Here is a 19,885-nt window from a genome sequence, read left to right on the forward strand (position 1 = left end):
AGATATATTATTAGGTAATTGTACAATATAGATCAGTTATTAATACATGTAATTACATCAACATCTCAATAATTATCATTTTTTGCTATAATTTACTATAACTATTCTAATAATATTTTTATTAATATCCAAGTATATATCTGTGTATACAAGGATTTTTTTGCATCGCGCGGACAAGGAAGCATGTTAGGCGCGTTCTCATATTTTTTTATTCGTCTCCATCGAATTCTTAGGGTAAGAATCAATATCGAATATATCGAATGTAACAACGGACGCGATTGACATAAATACGTCTCTCTCTGTATTTGTTATTTTTTTTTGTCGCGCGACGCGAAGGTAGACGCGTCTCACGCGACCGACCTTGTCTCATTTTCCGATCAGTTGGTATCGCGCGACGCCAGTGAGTGGTCGCGTTCTTCCCGTATCTTTTTGTCGGTCTCGATCCCGAAGTTCGCGTAAGAGCAAGTATCGAAAGTAAAGAATATAACGATCGGTAACGACGGACGATTGCCTCGGTGTATATAACTGGCTCGCGTGATTGAGATAAATACGTCTCTCGATAGTCGTGAACGTACACGCCCTTCCCCCCGCATCCTTCGTTCGCGTCACCTAAAGGATGTGTTTTCTACGCATCCTTCGCGTTTTTCGTAATATTCGTTCGTTCGACGAAGAGTATCTTTTTATCCGTCTCGATCGAATTTCGCGTAAGAACAAGTGTCGAATTGGTGTATCAATTGACACACGTGCGATCGAAATAAATAGTCTATTTTTTCTCGTCGCGCGACGCGTGAAGGTAGACGCGTGAAGGTAGACGCGTGAAGGTAGACGCGTCTCACGCGACCGAACTTGTCTCATATTCGCCGGTCAGTTGGTATCGCGCGGCACCAGTGACTAGTCGTGTTTCCGTTCGCTCCGCGTTCTCGTATCTTTTTTATCCACGTCGATCGAATTTCGTGTAAGAATAAATATCGAAAGTGAAGAATATAACAACAGACGATTGTCTCAGTGTATATAACTGACTCGTGTGATTCATACATCTTTCGATAGTGATAAACATACACACCCTTCCCCGCGCCCTTCGCGCACATCCCCTAAAGAATGTGTTTCTACCGTACGCATCTTTCGCGTTTTTCGTAGCATTCGTTCGTGCGACGGAGTATCGCGAGTGTCGTTCGTCATTCGGAGTGATGAAAAGTATCAAAAATCATGGAAGGGAGCACCCAAGGAGATCCCGCTTGTATGCGTGTGCCTACGGTATTCGTGTTACGGTTGGCGAGAATTGTCCGTCCGCCATGTTTATGACGCGCCGATTCTCGGAACGAGAAGAGCCAACTGGTCGACAGCGCGTCGTTCGCGACGACTCGGGAATTATCTTAGTGCGCGTAAACATGTTCGAACTCGTTTATTATATTTTCAGAAAGACTGGAAATATATAATCGATGAGAAAAATTAATAAAATGCAGAACTCGATGTGTAATATATGTCCAAAAGTGTAAATAACAATTTGACAGTTAATTTATATAAGAAAAATATTTTATCGCGCTCGTTTCGCGTTATGTAATCGCGAGTGCCGAATAAATGCGAGCGATCATTTTAATTTATCAATCCGGTTTTCCCTGTCCAATGTGTCGATCGCATTTCATCGAATGGCCAAAATAATATATCGCGTCAATTATCCTACGTATTTCGCGTGTGTCATCGCGAGTGTGATCCAGCAATGCCAGTGTATTAAAATGCAATCCTCCAGAGGAGTCATCGTGCAATAAATATTGGTATGCATTATCTTATTTCTTTATATCATTATAATTTCTCTCGTCTCTATTTTTTTTCTTCTCTTTTACTATTATTACTTTTTTCTTTTTATGAAAATGATTTGCATTCAAAATTTACATCACAGACAAAAAAATATCTTGAAATACATGCGTTTGGAAAAAATTGAAAATATAAAACCTTTAATCCCGCCACTACGTATATCTTCAATTTATCTCAGTTTTTAATTTTCAATTTTTATTTAATTCTAAAAAAAAAAAAGAAATTTATAAAAATTAAAATTTTGTGTTTCTCGCTTTGCACGGCTTCCTAATGAATATTTATTCAAAAATTCAAAAATTTTGTAAGTTTTGAAATTGGAACACAGCAGTATCTAATAAAATTAATTGAGAAAATTATACTCTGTTATAATCTATTCGACATCACATATGTGATAAATAATGATAATAATTCTATAGATGTTCCGTAGAAAAAGTGCAACGTTCGATTTGAACGATTTTGTATGACATACATTTCCATATTTTTATCGTTGCTTTTTCCCTTGTATACTGTAATAAAGAAAGAAAGAGGAAAAAGAGACGAAGAGAAAAGCTATGAGATTACGGTCGTCGGTATAAAAAGAATTTCGCTAGGGAGGAGGTAGTTTCGTCATCCAACGCTTCCGTGCTTCTACTGCAAAAGTGACATACACGCACACGTTGTATAAACTTTTGAGAACGAGTGAGGAAAACTGATCTTTGTCTCGTTATTGTGTTATGTTAGAGCGCAGTTTTCATATCGACGAGTTGTGGAAATCCACAAATGTTCGAATAGAATTGGAAAAAAAAAAAAAAGAAAAAAACGGTCGTACTTTACCACGTTATAAATATCAATCACGGATTATACTCGCGGAATTTTCATACTATTTTTGTGATTATTAGCAACAATGTATGATAAATTTTTAAATTGAAACTGATATTATAAAATATTTGCAAAATAAATAATAATAATAACGCAATTGTAATTATTTTATCAGCTTGCTTGCATATTATCGACAACAATATTCGTGTCAATTCCTCTGAATATGCACGTGTGTGTGTATATGAGAGTACAAGCGGATATTTAAATAAAATATGTCAGATCGCGTACTGTACGAGAGCGCACGAGTTTTTCGCGCAATGCAAATTACGTCAATCTATTTGCTCGTGGCAGATTTACGATCAACCGAATATTATATTTGACTTGTATAGGCATTTGTATTTTTCACAATTTTCTCTAACAAATACGCTATAAATTGACGAGACCTAATTCTTCGAATTTGACATTTTTTTTTTCACGCAACATTTCCGTAGCTAGAATAATACTAATTATTTAATTAACGCGTACAAGTATATATTCGTATAAAAATTTTCACAATTTAACATAGAAATATTTGTAATGAAAAGGTAACAATGTGTGAAAAATTTAAGCTTTATAATAAATTTCATGTTTTTTCACATTTACGCGTTCATAACGTTCAATTTTTCAAGTACTGTGTGCTTGCAACAAAATCCATATTATATAATATACCTCTTACATATTTCCAAAAATAATTTTGTACTTAGCTATAAGCGCAAATACAAACAATTATGTTACATCGTATGAAAAATTGTTCATGAAAAGGTAAGAGATATTTGATTTTTAGAAACGCTGAAAAAAATATTCGTAGCTTGTTATAAAATATTATACATGTATAAAAGTACGACGTTTGAGATTAAATTTTTTTAATTATTTATACGTAAATTTATGATCTACGGGTGTCGGCGTAATGTTTAAAATGAATTGAAGCGAATAGTGAATTTTTGTCCTAAAGCCGTATCGCGTCACGAATTAGGCAGATTTTCGTGAAAGAAAAATTTAAACGAAACGCAACGTATATATTTATTTCAGTATATTTTCTCTGGTAAAGTCTCTCTTTCGCGCAATCATTTTTCATACTATCGCGCGTACTTTATTTCCTTTCGGAAAGTTTCGTAAGTTTTTGATGGATCGCGGCGAAATTGGGTCACGAGAAACGTGGAGAGTAATCTCGTCGTTAGCGTTTGTTTAAATGGGAAACACGGCGAATGAATTTCTAATACGGGAGATGTTTCTGCATTTTTTAAAATTGTTTTCATACATATTTTATGTATATTCGCGAATATTGTCAACAGATTGGAAATGAATGAAACGGTTTTGGGGGAATGCTGCGTTATTACTTTTTCTTTCTTTCTTTCTTTCTTTCTTTTTTTTTCGCTCTGTATATCTCAACTTTCCACGCTACTGACTTACGCGTCGATTGAGTTTCGATCATTCCTCCTCTTCCACCTGCGTGGTCTCTCGTTATCTTCGACACACAGAGATGTCATATTATTACAGGAATGATGCAATATATCGAGAAATACCCTTATCGCGGCAATTTTTTCAATTTTTTAATTATCGATAAAGGTGAAAATTTTTCTCCAATTGCGTCCGATTTATAAAGATTTAAAGAATCTTTGAAATATTTTAATATGCAAAATAAGAACGTTTTTCCGGCAGCTTCGACACGACATATCGCGTAATAAAACTCATAAAATTATATTTTTTCTATTATCAGATCTGTCCTGTAGTATGTCTATTTAATTTTATTCTTAATCTCGCTATGTTAATGATGTAACTGGATATCTTTCCTCTTTTTCTGCAAGTGAGAAAATAGTTGTACTGGAATTTTTGCGCCGACTGGAATTTTAGCGGTCGCTATTACAGTAATGTCGCCATTGTGTTTCGCTTCCACGTCGTTCCGCGAATCATTTCGCGCCGTGTAGGTAATTCCTTCCTCGTACGTCGAACTAAGTCGCGTCAACCGCATTTGTCCCAGAGAGCTGGAACGGGTTTCTACATATCCACGTGGTATTTCCATGCCGTAAAATCGTGGGAAAAGGGCTGGAAAATAACGCGGAGTTCAGTGGCAGAAAGCGCGCCAAAGAATGGCGAGCCGACATCACGACTTATTACATTCGGTCGTCATCGGTTCCTTTACCCTTGGTCAGTCGGAATGGGAGGGGTTCTCGCCATCTTTTCTTTCGCTCCCGTACGTTCTCGTTCGCGGCGTCCCTCTCGGACGATCCTTTCCTCTCTGCGTCGCGTCGTACTCGCGTAAACTCTCCGTAATTTTATGGCGATTATTCGTATATATTCCGTGACCGCGCGCGACGCGCCGTTAATTACAACCCGGACTTTAATTTCAGACGGGCACGATTATTAGAATAAGCCGCACCGCAGACCTCGCACCGTGTGCGTTATTGCGGCGTGCAATTATACGCGTTGCCCCGTGTATATAGTATACGAGAGGCCTCGCGGGACTTCTCCTAGGGCGGTTGAAGATGATTCTGAGCACACAAATGGTACAGCGATTCGTATGGCGTAAATTAATCTCACGATGTCGCGAAAGTTAAAGAATCGTTTTGCCGTTATTATAGACTTATTTTAACTTTATCTCCCTCCCTTCCCTTTATTTACATTTTGCTTTTATGTCGTTTTGTTATAAAGCGGTTGTTTTAAAGTTATTTAGAGTATGAAAGATTGATTTATATATAAACTCAACGATACAATAATCTGACAAATAATGTACACGATTTTTCGTACACGTTTTAATTTATCTTATTAATTTCTTTCATTGGAAAATTTTATTTTATTTTATTTTATTTTTTTTATTTTTAATGAGGAGGATCGCGTAAGAATTATAGCCGTACGCACTTGAATCGCGTTGCTGGTGTCTTCGGTTAAACTTATTATAACTTAAACTCTGTCGACATTCGAGTCTCGATAATGATGATAAATTGCACGCATATACACGAGATGCGTGTTATCTTCTTTATATTAACACAATTCTCGTATTCAACGAGCAGTCGGCGCGTTCGCATGCTTTAATTGGGGAAACAGTTCTCGACGTTGCTAACGATGCCGTGAGTAATAGTAACAAGTAGCGGTTAAGTAGTAACAACAATATGGAAATCTCTCGAGGCTTTGGCAACTATAAATGTTTGCCGTGCAGTCGCCTCGTCAGACTGACTCTGCTGCTATCACTAGTCCCTTTCCCCTTTACGCGTTTCCGACAGCTCTCTCTCTTTTCTCGTCCGCGGCTTACTCTTCAACTTATGTATGTCGTCGGCTGTCTCGCCTGTTTCAGCTTTCCTCTCGTTCGTCCTAACTCGCGTACGACGTCGGCGTCCTCTTTGCACGGCGCGTAGTCTCGTTCATGCAAGGCAAAATACACACGCGACCGTACCCGCCTCTAAACCAGTCCCCCGTTAACTCAGAGAGAGAATGAGAGAGGGGCTGGCAAATAGTAACAATAGCGGAAAGTTCCGGACTGATGGAGCTCGACCGACCATACGCAACTCCTCCCCTTGTCGGGGAGCGGTCGGAATAAACTCATGGCATTACCACTGAATTATGCACGCGCCTCCCCCGACTCTCTATCGCGGCGTCGTCTCTCAAACGTCTCTCTTCCCAGCGGTTCCCAGCGACATCCGGGACGCGGGGAAGGGTGGATCGGGAGGTTCTTTCGTGGAATATTCAGTCGCGCGACGGAATGCAAACGGAGGAGCCGAAACGTAAACCTTACGACGCTCTCGAGAAAGAGGAGGGAGGAAGTATTTGCTTACGTGCACTTAACGCGCTTCTAGAGTCGGCGAATATATGTATATATATATATATATATATATACGAGAAGACCGTGTACTGTGCGGTTGCCGCAAGAATTGTCATATAAGACCTGCGTGCGTTTAATTCTTCAGGCGGGGAGGAGGAAGAAAGAGGAGGCACCTACGGGTATTCTCGGGCGTGATAACACGTCCCTAACACCTTTCGCCCCCTGTTGCACCAGTTTAACTGAGGTTGAATCGAGTCGAATGTTATTTTGCTTGGCTTGTGGTTTCGATAAGAAAACTCTCGCGCAATACGTTTTATATTTCGATATAACGTTGCCGTCGAAATTGTTAAAGTACGCGCTACTTGTATATAAATGTAGACCGTGAGAATCAATTTATACGTGTATATCTACGAAGTTACGAAACAGCGAGTAAAACGTACGAACGGACCACAAACGGCTTTTCCGAGTGGCGTTTTATCGTAAATCGCAAATCGTAAAAAGAAAGGACGCGCGTGGGTATTGCGATTTAGCTGACGACCAAATTAAGCTGCCGGGTCAACGGTTACAATGGTCTTAAATACAGAGGGCTGAAAGAGCTTCACGGTTCACTCCGCTCGGATTCAAAGAGCCGGTTGGAGAAAATGGGATTTTCGCGAGCGTACGACCGGTTTCTTGATCTTCTCAAACGGACATTGCCTCGAGCCAGCGATACCGCCGATAAGCGCGCGCGCGCGCGTTCGTACCAAACGAAAGGACAAACACAGACATTTGCCGTGGAAGGGACAACCTGTGGAATTTGCCGATCCCCTTTATACACAAGGGAGGAACTCGAAAACTCGTTTGCAGCGAGGTCGCCTGTACGAAAGTCGTACGTAAAAGCGAACGGTCAAAGGAGAACGAAATGGAGGCGTGGAAGGATCGAGTTTCCTTCCGAAGGGCGAGAATGTCGTGGTTCGCAAGTCGTGTAAACAACGGCTTCTTTTCTTTCCTGTCTTCATTCACGATTGCGCGTTTCCCGTTACAGTCGTACGGAACTATAGTTTATTTCGCGATAATTACGATCATAATTTCAACAAGGTAAACAAATAAAATTGCTAGAAATCATTTACTAAGATGTGAGAGAAAGATAAAAATATAATTTGCAAAATATAAAAAGAGCCCTGTAATTATATTTTATACAAAATGAAATCTGAAAAATGTCTATATTCTATAAAATTTATTTGAATTATCTATTATAAACATCCGTGTATCGCTCGCGAGAGATATCTTTTTGCTACGCTTATATAACGTAGTCTCTTATAGATAGAAAGAGTAAGCCCAAAAGACATATATTTGTAAAGAAATTTTCTCGTTTTGGTGCCGGTCGTCTCTCTATGGCCACGGAGCTTTTCTTTCATCCCCGCGGAAAACGAATTCGCCGCATAGAAGCGAGAAGCAAAGAGAGGCAAAAAGAGCGAGGACGGAAAAGGAGGAAGAGGAGGAGGAGGAGGGGGAGGAGGAGATAGGAGGCGCGTCACTATAGCAAAGGCGATTTCCTCTCGAGTTTCGTTTGTTTCTCTCTCGCTGTGGAACGAGAGGCGGATTCCTCGAGTCTCTCGACGATCCTTTCGGGAAACGGCCGTGAAACAGAAATACGCGAAATAAGACGGACAAAGATCGCGAGCAGACGCCGGGGGAAGGGGAAGGAAAACGCAGAAAAGGAGCGCAAGATAAGAAAGCGTCTAGTAGTACGCAGATTAGGGGATACGAAATGTACCTTAGGAGGCCACTTTTCCCACGGGTCACGAACAAAGGGTGTTCCCTGCCCACGATAGAACACATAACGAGATATAAATCGCTCTTTTCAATGGCGCCGATTACGTCGAAGGCTAACAGGCGCTTGAAAACTTGCTGTTTTCTTCTCTTTTCGTTTCCGCGTCTCCCGACGATTCTCTCGCGGGTCCAAAAGTATCGCCCGCTAACGATATTGCCCGTAGTTATCGTACCTTAAGCGAGTCTGATAAGACGCGTTATGATTATAGTCGTGCGACGCGGTTCGCTAAACATGAAAATTCTCAAAAGACTGTGATTCAACCGGTCACCGTATCGTTTTAACGATCATAATGTAGCATGTAATGTAAACTTAAAAGAGATGTAAAAGCAATTACACGGTCGATTACAGATCGTTCTATACAAACACATATATATATATATTTATATCGTCTTATCGTTTTTTTTTATTTTACATATTTTTTATCATTTACCTTACTAGAAGCACATTTTTTTAAATATATAAAACAGCTAATTATTATTTATTAAAGTTGCACGCATATAATTAATTTACTTATTAATGTTCGATAAGTAAACTATTTATGCGATTGAATTTTATTTACTATTTTGATAAGAATAGCTTGCAAATAAAAAAAATAATACAATGAAGAATTTAATTCTGTAGAATTACGTAGAATTTCTTCTACGAAGTTCTCTTAAAAATTTTATCTCGTTAAGAATATATAAAGCTAAGGAAGAGAGATAAGGCTACTTTCTAATTTCTACGGCTAAATGGATTGTCACGAATTTTTAATAGAAGATCGCGGGGAGAAAATGAACAGAGAGTAGTAAAAGTGGACTATCCTGCCGGTTATTCTAGCTCCTTTGGAATAAAAGAACGGAGATAACTTTGTGCATTTATTTTTACGTTATATATGATTTTTACAATTTCAATGATTTTATCAAAAATTTCCCATATAAATTATAATTAAATTATTTGCGTAATCAAAATATAATATATGTATATAACGGATTTTGAAAATTGATAAAAATTGGAGATACTACAACTGCCATATTTTCATTTTATCATATCAACTAATCTTTTCAAATGATTTTGACATATATATGATATAGCTTATGCGCCAGATTAGTATAGATTACATTGCAACAACGGCATTGTTATGCGATATTCGTATTGGGCATGCAAATTGGATATCTGTAACAATATATCACAATCTTGATTAACAACAGAAGCTATAAATTACTAATTATTATTTAATTTATGATATAAAAATTTGTGGCGCTCTTTTATGAAATATTTAAAATCTAAACATATCGAATTTTTAAAATATATTTACTACAAATACTTTGCAAAGAGCTCTGCGAAAAAAACATTTAGATATTTGACATTTCATCTATTACATTTTTATATATATTATATCCTTGATACCTTTCTGTGGAATATGTATAATATATAATCTCGTATAGGAAGAGAAGAAAATAAAAGGAAGATAAGATGAAGAAGATTCAACGCTTATCATGTTTAAAAGTACATACATATTTTCTAGTCTTCTAATTTCCCTTTATCGAAGTTTGAATTTTTAAGAGGCTCTTTTTTCGAATTGCCTTTGACTTTATCCTGCTTATGCAACAAACGAAATATATTGTATATATAGAAATAATCTTCAAATTTGATGTCGATCTTTTCTTTTTCCTTAGGCGAAGAAAATCACGTATATTTCGAATATGACCATCGCGTCATTTTTTATGCTCTCTCTCTCTCTCTCTCTCTCTCTCTCTCTCTCTCTCTCTCTCCAAAAGAGGGGATTAAGAATGAGGATCGTGAAAGGGGATCGAAAGTTTATTTGTTCTTCGAGTGTCTTCTTTTTTATTACATTTTTGCCCGCATGGTATGACTGCTGTTTTTCAAAGACTTATCGTCCACTTTTTACAAAAGAAATAATCTGACAATAAAAATCGATCGTTTACCGAGTCGTTGGTTTCGAAAAAAAAATGCAATTAATCTTGAACGTTAAATATCTTTCGCGCACGTGGAAAAAAATCGCAAAACGCGATATCGAGATACTACTTTCAATGGAGGAAAAGGAAGACTCTTACGGAAGCAGAATTAATTATAGCTTCCTGGCGAACACCGAACAATTGAGAAAAAAGATGTAAATGTTCGAAATTGGCTGATACAGGCCGAGATGAAAACTCTGGAACGTCTCGACAATCAACCCGGCTTTCATCCTTTTCGTTTTCTCGGCATAGCGCCGGGTCTCGCGCCGGACCGAGACGATTTGTTAAATCGGCCAAAGGCTTGGGTGGAGGGATCATTTTATCGCGATCGAACGGACCATCCTTCACCGGAGGTGACCTGCACGGTCGAAGGTTCCCTTTCCCATCGGGAAGTGATGGGTGGTCTCGGAGCTCGTTTCGCGTGAAATCGCGCTCGAGCGATTCATTGGCACGAGTATCGTCCGACAGATCGATTACTCTGGTAGCTCGAAACGTGTATATCGAGGGTGGGAGAGATGGTACACGGATGCAGGATCCGCGGCTATTACTTTGCCTTTTCTCCCCCTCACTTCTCCTCTAGCTTTTTGTATTTCACTTTCTTTGTTCGTCACGCCTGTTTCTTCTCTCCTCATTTTCTTCACGCGTTCTTTCCCTTACGAAAAGAAATTTAAGACGGCTTTAAGGTAAAGCTCGGCGGTAAAATTCACGTTCTGCTTTACCTCATATATTTCGAGATAGTATTACCATTGTGGGGAGAATTCGCGTCTATATTTTCTCTCGCGGCGTTTTGAAATTTATTCGATGGTGCGGCAGTACCTTTGCGACGAAAGAAACGGTGCTCCTTAAGACAAACGTTAAGGTGGAAAATTTGCGTTAACTTTCCCTCACCCGACCGTAGAACTTTACGGTTGCTTGCTCGTGCGAGTGGAAAGGTAGTCACGCTATGCCATTAATAAAGGCCTCTGAAAGCCGCGTAGTAATTTGTAAGTCTTTAGGCGTTTTGTACTGCAAATATTTCTGTGTCACATACGCTTAATATTTATTAATGTTTTATTCGTTGCAATTCGCTACATTTCTATAAAAACGACTATATATTGCAAATACGCGGAATATATATAATCGTTATGTTAATAAATATTAAAATCTAACAAGTGTATAGTTTTATTAGCACATTTTATATTTTACAAATTTTTAATTTCTGAAAGTAAAATATATTCAATTAATGCACTTATCATAATACCCGAGTCTAAATTAGACGACTTTCACATTTGTATCGAGTGTCAAAAATATTATTAAATACATACTCGGAATATTCGAGATCGCCTTTAAATTTTTCCTCATTTCGTGAATAAAATGAGAGAAAGGGATGAAAATTCATCTTTTCGCGAGACATGCCCCAGGTGATTTTAAAGCTCGTTTTGCATGTGAAATCGCGTTTGCACAACTCATTGCCTTTGAATAGATCGATTGCATTTCGGATTTACTTTACGTATCGTAAACTTGTAAACAACGACTTGGCACGCAACAATTATTTCCGTCGAGTTCTTATCGGTTTATTATAATGATGCAAGCGATAACTCCATCATGATAATATTCAACACCGTTTATAGAAGATTATGTTTCTATGAAATATATCAACACGTGCATATATCTTAAATCGGTCATTTCGCAAGCAATAATATGGTTCGAAAATTAAAATAACGTTTATTATATATCTATTTGTTTATTATTGTTAATTTAGTATAACATATATATATTTTTGTATTGTATCTTTACGAATAAGATAGTGTAATCTGCTTGCTCTCGAGGAATAGTCTCGGAACTTGTGCGGAATGAAACAGAGAATAAGTGCGATAAGGAAAAGGAAGCCAAGAGAGAAGGTAGGGAATAACATTTGACGACAGGCGAGAACGTTTCTTTCTCGCGTACAATTTCCTTTCTCTATACGAAGGAAAGTACCGCGTGCTGACTCTTGCCTTGGGCTATCTTCCTGCTTGACTTGTACTATTTTCTCAATGATATTCTTCCACAAAAGAACTGTTTCAATCCGTGCGTAAATGCATTTATTTGCGATACGAAATTTCGCATATTTTATTAAATACTTTGAGAAGTCTCGATAAATTTTCAAGTAAATAGTATGTAGGTAAATTTAGTAAATTATTATTTTAAAAAGCCCAAAATTACGCGAGCGAGGAAAGGCTAAAGAGGAAAAAAAAAAAAAAAAATGTGCGCGTAGAGAAAAGTGTAGGGGGCGGCCGCAATAGTATGAAAGACGGAATGATGGAGGACGGGAAAGCAGCGATAGGGCAACGGTATGGGCTCGATAAAATAAGGCAAGTTTCGAGGGGGCGAGAAACAGAAAGAGGCGGGGAGCCTCGTAAAGGAGGATGCTGGAAGACAGGAAGACTGAAGTGGAGCGAGGGAAATTAAGCAATTAGTAACTTTGCACCGCGGCGGCTCTCAGCGAGATTTGATTATGTTTTCGGTTTAAGCTCTCCGAAGTGAAGCTTTCGCTCTTTCTATCCCTCTCCCCCCCCCCTCTTTCCGACCGGAGGGTGGAGACTTTCAGGACGAACTCGAACAGTGCTTTCAAGAGGCCGGCGCGTATACCTGCAAACTCCAAAGGTGAAACGTGCCTCGCGAAATCCCTTCAGGTTCTCGCTCGGTCTTGCACATCGCGCTTCTGTCATTCTCCATTGTCTTTCTATTCGCCACACGTTCGCGTTACTTCTTGAGCTTCTCTAGCTCCTTCTGTTTGCGTATGATACGCGTGATATACACGATACCGTTGGTACGTTTGAATGCTATACATACGTTATACATATCTCACAGCTATCTCATGTTATACAGTCGTATGTAGATATATGTACATATTGTCTGGATCTCTTTCGCAAGGGAAGATACGCGATAAAGTAACACATAGAGTCTATGGGAATAGAGAATATATTATTTTTCTATAGTATAAGAGAAAAAGGAAAGGGCACGTCCCTATTTATTGAAAAAAAATATCGTACTTTCTTTCTGTTCTTAAAATTTTTGAAAATGTACAATCTTAAAATTCTTAAGATGAAATATCAAGGTCTATCGCAAAATTTAAAAGTCAATTTTTCATTATATAAAAGTACAATCGATATTTGGTGACGAAAAATTTACATAACGAAAGGACACGCGAAAATTTAGGTAAAAAAGAACGTGTGCAGGAACGAGTGGAAGAAGTTTAGATGAAATATGTTGAATGGAGCATGTTGTATACAGCGTTCACATCGCGCCGCTTCTCCGCAAATCATTCGTAGAAAAAGCAGCAACGTGCCAAGAGCACTGCGGTTTATTTATGGCATGAGACTTATAAAATTCGAAAATGACAATTTATAGGTATAACATAGTATTACGGCCTGACCTCTCTCATAATTCACATCTTCCTTGATCGCTTCGTAGAATGACGCTAGTTTATCGCTCGTAAGAGCAATATAAGCACAATGAAAAAATATGTTTAAGCGTTTTGTGCAAAAATTTTTGCGTAAACAGAGGCGAATTTGTTGAAACAACAATATTTCAACATTAGTATTCGTTTACAGTAGTCACATTCGTTAGAAATCTAAAAAAATATAGAGATTGTAAAATGGACAAAATAAATAATATATTTATTACGCGCATGTATTTGTATTATTTTCACTTGGAATTTTCGCATAAATATTTATAGTACATACGAAAACATTTTAAAAAATACTTTGACAGAAAAAATAACAAGATATTATATTAGTATCGAAACGAGGTGAAGAAAATGTATATATATATATATATATATATATATATATATATAACACAATGATTTAAAAGTACACAGCGACTGTTCTCTACGCAGAGCAAATCTATATTACTCTCGCAATTTAACTAGCGCATCGCGAGAAACGTTTAGTGCGGACATGTTTTACCGGAAGGGCTCGTTACAACAGCGGATACGTGCGGTACTGCGTACGCGGATAATTGAAGGACGTTCGTCTTTCAGACAGCAGCGACGTTATCCTGTTCCACACGGACGTCGGTTTGCCCATCTATCCGTTCGACTGTCCCGCACAAATGTTCCGCTGTTTATTTTGCGCCTATCCACCGCCGCTTCTTCCCCTTCGTTCTCTTTCTCCCGCGATCGCTAGGACGGGGTATAACATTCTGCGCCGTCCTCGACCACGTGGAACGTCACGTAGACGGTTCACTGACGTTTCGTTTAATTCGACCTGTGGGGAATTAAATCTCGTTCGCGCAAGGGCGCGAAAAGTAAATGCGGAAGTAGTCGGCGATTGTATCCACGTCGGAGAGAAAGAAATGAGAAACGCAATCGCTCTTAATCCTTTTTTTCTTAAAGAGTCGCTTGCTTCAAGCGTATAATATTTGAAACGTTAACTTTATATTAAAGATGTAATATAAAAAGTTGGAAAATTTAAATATATATATTTATCTGATATTTAATTTAACATTTTAGTATACTGTAAATTAGAGATTTTATTAGAGTTTTAGAAAATCATAATTTTCTTTGCTCGCGAATATGATTTCGTTTGAGAATTTTTTTAACGAGATTACGATTATATTCTGCAACAGATTAATAATTTCTTTATTTAAAAATTTTTCGAGCGTAAAAGCGATTTGTCAGATTTGCATTTTGTATTGTATATATGCATTTATAAAATAAATGTAGCTTATTTTAGGGTTTTGAAAGAATTAAAAATTAAAATATAATATTTAGAATTTGATACAATTTCGGTTATACAAAATGAAATTCCGAGGGAGCGGGAGAGAGCGTCGAAGTTATTTAGCATATACTATCCATTTTCACTTCCCGATTTCACCCACATCCCGATCGTCGCCGGCACTCATATCGAGCACGTTATATCGCGTGTCTAAGCGCTGGTCAAAAGTTTCCCGGGTTCGATGCCCTAACTTCTGTCAAGCACAAATTATTCGCATTCCATATCTGGATAACGTGGAGCGAAGGGTAAAATGGATCGAGCGTGGTTTCGAAAACGGGCCGGGAGTAAACAAGAATTTCTTTAATTAAGCGCGCGACCGGACGAGATCTTTCCCTCCCTTGTTGCGGCTAGTCCTTTCTCCGCCGTACCGTCGAGACTTTATCTACCTCGTCGCTTACCCTCCGTCGTCGGGGCTCTTATATGTTCGGCAAAAGGCGGATAAGGGTGCGCAGTTATTTACGTACAGTCCTATAGTCGCATTTTCGAGTGAGAAGGGAGCGAGAGAGGATAACGAGGAGAAGGGATGACATCGATGGAAGAGATGGCGAGAGGATTGGGCACAGGAGACACGAGGACGAGGAGAAGGAGGAGGAGGAGGAGGATGTGGCAGCCTGGACAGAGCACGGGCCTGTCCCATGTGGGTTTCGTTAATTAACCGAGTCTCTACCGAGTTCTATTCCTCGCGTTATATTACCATTCTCCCCTCCCCCCTCCCCCTCCCCCCTCCCCCTTCTCCTTTCCCGCTGCCTCTCACGGTTACTCCGACTCCTCCGTCTCATCTGCTTCCACCAGCATCGCCGCAGGACCGTTCATGCACCTGGGGGTTGTGGAAAACGCAGGCTTCATGCCATATCCACTTCCGCGCTATCCTTCTCTATATTTGTGCGCCATGTGTTGTTCACTTACTCCAAACGCATTTACAGTATTTTGCTCGCAAGTGCAATTGTATCTTCGCGATTGCCAGTATTAAAAGACGTACACGAATAAATCCCTTATCACACTTTAGACTTTACTGCGTGTGTAATGCAACAATTAAACTTTTCGAATGTATTTTACAGGCATTTTACATAGATATCTCTGAAAGTAGATATAATAGCGAGATGGTTATTAACGCTAAAGCGTTGGTGTTGAAACGAGATTTCATTTATAACAGCCTGATCGTCGACTTAATTGACATTGATTACTATTATTGTTGACAGATGAGAGATGCAATATATACGTTGAATCAATTATTAAATACTAAGATTATACGTGAAACAATTTTATACAAAAAATGATTTGTAAAGCGAGACGGTAGTTGCTACAGCCCGCGGAAAAAATACTATCTTCCCGTACACGGGTGAGAAATAATGAGAACGAATTCGTTCCACTAACGTAAACGAGGTCGCGAATGATATATTATATACGGTATATTGGCGGCGTCTTCCCCGCGTGAAACCATCGACGATAAATCACAACGATCGACAAAAACTTGACGATATATTAATTAGGTACGAGGTGTGCACGCGTCGATTCTCAATTATTATATTCTCGTTGCCGCTGATTTACCGCGTCACGGACGGCGGGGCCGTTCTAGCTCCGCGCGCGTTCTGTTGTTAATTAATCGTACGTTTATTTATCGCGTTTATTTGCATCAACACCGCCCTTATCAGCATTCTCCTCGTATCGCGCGTCCCGTATGGCACGGCATACGGTTACGTGCAATCGATGAGTAGTTAATCAAAAGTTGCTACGTTTGCGATTCTGATTTAATCGCATCGCGTATCCCTTGCTTCTTCCGTTGCTATGTTTTTTTTTTTTTTTTTTTTATCGCGCATATGTTATAAGTTCAGTATATTTCGGTTTGCACAATATTAAAAAGTGCAGAATCTGGCTATTTTTAATCGATACATCATAATTTTAAATTGTAAACTCGGCAAATCTGACCTAAATTAATAAATTTAAAAAATACGCGTAATTAAATTAAATTATATGTATGATTGTCGCATTGCTCTTTCCGTTCTTGATCTCGTGAAATCACGGCGAATAAATGCGCACAGTCGAATTACAAAGGGTTTAAGAACAAGAGCAAGGAAACACGTAGACAATGCTCGGTATATCCGTACCAAGGAAATGAGATCTATATTAATTTCTGCAGCCGTTGCGCGACACCGTCGACATGCCGGGTATAACGCGACCCTCTTCCTCTTCCGCTAATCGTGATAATCGTCCGATTTGTCTCTACCTCCGCTATTTCCTTTTGTCGAATCGAAATTACAACTCGACACGTACTTGTGCATTTTAGCAAAATATCGCTGATCGTTTAGAAGAGCTTACGTTGACGAATGTAAATTTATCATATCTATAATACAGAGAAATTTTTTTCTAACATTTTACGCCGATATGAAACGTATTAAAAACGGGAATCGAAAATAACGAAATTTCCTCGTCAATAAAGATTTATATTGATCATCGAAGGAATGAATATCTCTCGCAATTTTACACGCACGATGCCGAAGACTTTCCGAGTCTATAATTATTTGCGATTACTCGGATGATAAGAAATGATGCAATTTTACAATATATCACGGTTAAATTAATCTTACCGCCTTTGTGAACAGGGCTTTTATAACGAGGTAGAATGCGGCCGAACGTCTTTTGAATTGAATCTCGTAATATTCGACGGCTCGTGGTTTATAGAGTTAATTATTTTCTGCGGTGGAACGTGGAAAGTATTGGTAATCGATGGCGGGGGAATCGTTCGCCGAAAGCGATTATCTTTCGTGTTGATGGAACGACGCCTGTGCATTCGCGTAGGTGGGCTTGACTCGTAGCCTGGATACCGATCGTTAACTGTTTGACCCAATTCCAAAGGCTATAACGCCGCGCAATATGTACAATAACGCGGCAACGATTCAATTCCCCCGTTCGCGTAAGAGGCTAAGAAATCCGCGGTACAGCGAAGAGAGACCGGCAAAGACAAAAGGTATAAAGTATTTCGTCGTTGCGCGAGGCAATTAATTAAAATGCTTAACTCGATGTGAAATTGCAGGACAGAAAGATATTACAACAGCTGGCATCTTATACGAGATTATCTTATACGTCGATATAAGGGAATGAAAATGTCATCGGCATGAGAAATTTAAAAAATTTGATATCGATTATCAATCTGCCAATGAATTAATTCGTCGAAATTTCATTAAAATTTAGTCATCCGATTTGGAAATTTTTTTCCCCTTGAACGAATCTTTTTCATGATAGTGATAGTTATTTTAGAAAATAAAGCTATTCTTAAATAATTGAGTTACCGAGAAATATCACAGAAGACATTATAGGAAATATATGATTTTAATGATCGCGTTGCGGTACGTCGTAAAATTATACTGGCAACGATATCGCCCCGTTATCATAATATTATAACATGAGCGATGATCCCCGTTGCGACGTGTATCGTTTCGATGCCAAAATAGTAAATCATTTTTAATATCATCGGTCGACGCTTGGCATGATTTTGGTCGAAAAGTTTTGTCGCGAAAAAGACGAGGTTTCTTCGTATAAATCGGGGTTTGCCTATTGCTGACGTTTAGCGCGTGTGGCGGAAATGAAGAAGAAATAGCGTTCGTTTGGCTCGCGGAATGTTCGTTCGTTGCTTCATGAAAACCAGTCCGCGACGATTCGCACATGGAGAGACTCGTAAAACAGCGCGCGTACGCTCTTTATGGTCCAGTTAAGTTTTCATGCCTCACATTGTCGTCGATCCCTGCGAGAATAATAACCCGGGCATTATGCTCGTATATAACACGATATTGTACCGGCGGAAATGCGCGATAAGCGCGGGATACGCGCGACAGATTAAAAATAATTACGCGATTGACCCGCCGATTCGCTCGTGCAATTTATTCGCGCCATCAAATATGTTTAAAATAATCCATTTTGAAAATTCGATGTCGATAGTGGGAGAACATTTTATTCTATACCTGCTCTGTGTTGATTTCCATGCCCATCGCGTTTGCTTCTCTTCGCTGGAATTAATGTGTGTATTCCTGTAACAATATTATATATTTTTGGTCATTATGTGGAATTGTTTATTAATTTTTTTTATATTTTCTTATATTATTGAACTTGTCGACATTATAATAAAATAATATTAATACGATATTAATTATTGACAATATCATTTTTTTTCTTTCTTTTTTTTTTTTACAAAAATAGTAATAGATATTTACTCTCAAAAAGATCAAGATATGTCTAACAAAATTATTTAAATAATCTCTATAATCTCTAAGAAATATACATATTTCCATCGTATTTAGAAAAAATATTGTTTTTTAAAATCTTTTTTATGCTAAAGAGAGGGCATGTGACATTTTTGTATTATAGTTTTATCAAATTGAGAAAAGATTCAAGTTAATTTCAATCCTAGATCATCAAACGCATTCTTTGTTAGGATTAATAGATGAATAGGGGAAAAAAAAAAAAGAGTAAGATTAAATTGTATTTTATCGGTGCGATAATAAACGATGCCAAAGATACAAATCGCATCTCGATTCGAATAAATTGCTTTATCCCGAAATTTTAGCGAGACTTGTAATAGGACGAGAGACAGCCGCGTAACAACATCGTCGCCATCGAATCCGGGCTAACACACGATGTTGTCATTGCGCATTACAATAGGCGCTGCGTTATGTAAGCCGGTCACGTGTGTCACAGGTCCTATGGGCTCACGCACGCATACATGTGCCGACTTGAAGGCGGCACGGGGGGACAATCACAATCCCGCGTTTCTCCCAAGCGGAATTATTGTCACGTGTTGAAGTAAAAGGCACGTTTATCGTCGATTGTTGCGGAATTTTGTTGCGCTCCCGTACCTTTTCATGCGAATAACGTTTGGTAGGTTTCAGCAAAACGTTCAAAAAGAAAGAGAATTGAATTGATTTTAAATTATGAATCTTTATGAATATAAAAAACGTAAAAGTTGATTGGTTTTGAATTT

General features: G+C 38.5%; 1 protein-coding gene across 1 annotated transcript in view; it reads left to right on the forward strand.

The window, feature by feature from the left end:
- Positions 1-406: 406 nt before the first annotated feature.
- The window catches only part of Phyhd1 (Phytanoyl-CoA dioxygenase domain containing 1), a 129,417-nt gene continuing 109,938 nt past the window's right edge, over positions 407-19,885 (forward strand). The window contains exons 1-2 of the mRNA XM_070308358.1: positions 407-955; positions 1,138-1,772. The gene's annotated coding sequence lies outside the window, so the exon portion shown is untranslated. The remainder of the gene's footprint in view (positions 956-1,137; positions 1,773-19,885) is intronic.

The sequence above is a fragment of the Polyergus mexicanus genome, unplaced genomic scaffold (genome assembly GCF_030449975.1).
Source record: "Polyergus mexicanus isolate NDT 795.1 unplaced genomic scaffold, iyPolMexi1.0 SCAF_15, whole genome shotgun sequence".
Classification (NCBI taxonomy): domain Eukaryota; kingdom Metazoa; phylum Arthropoda; class Insecta; order Hymenoptera; family Formicidae; genus Polyergus; species Polyergus mexicanus.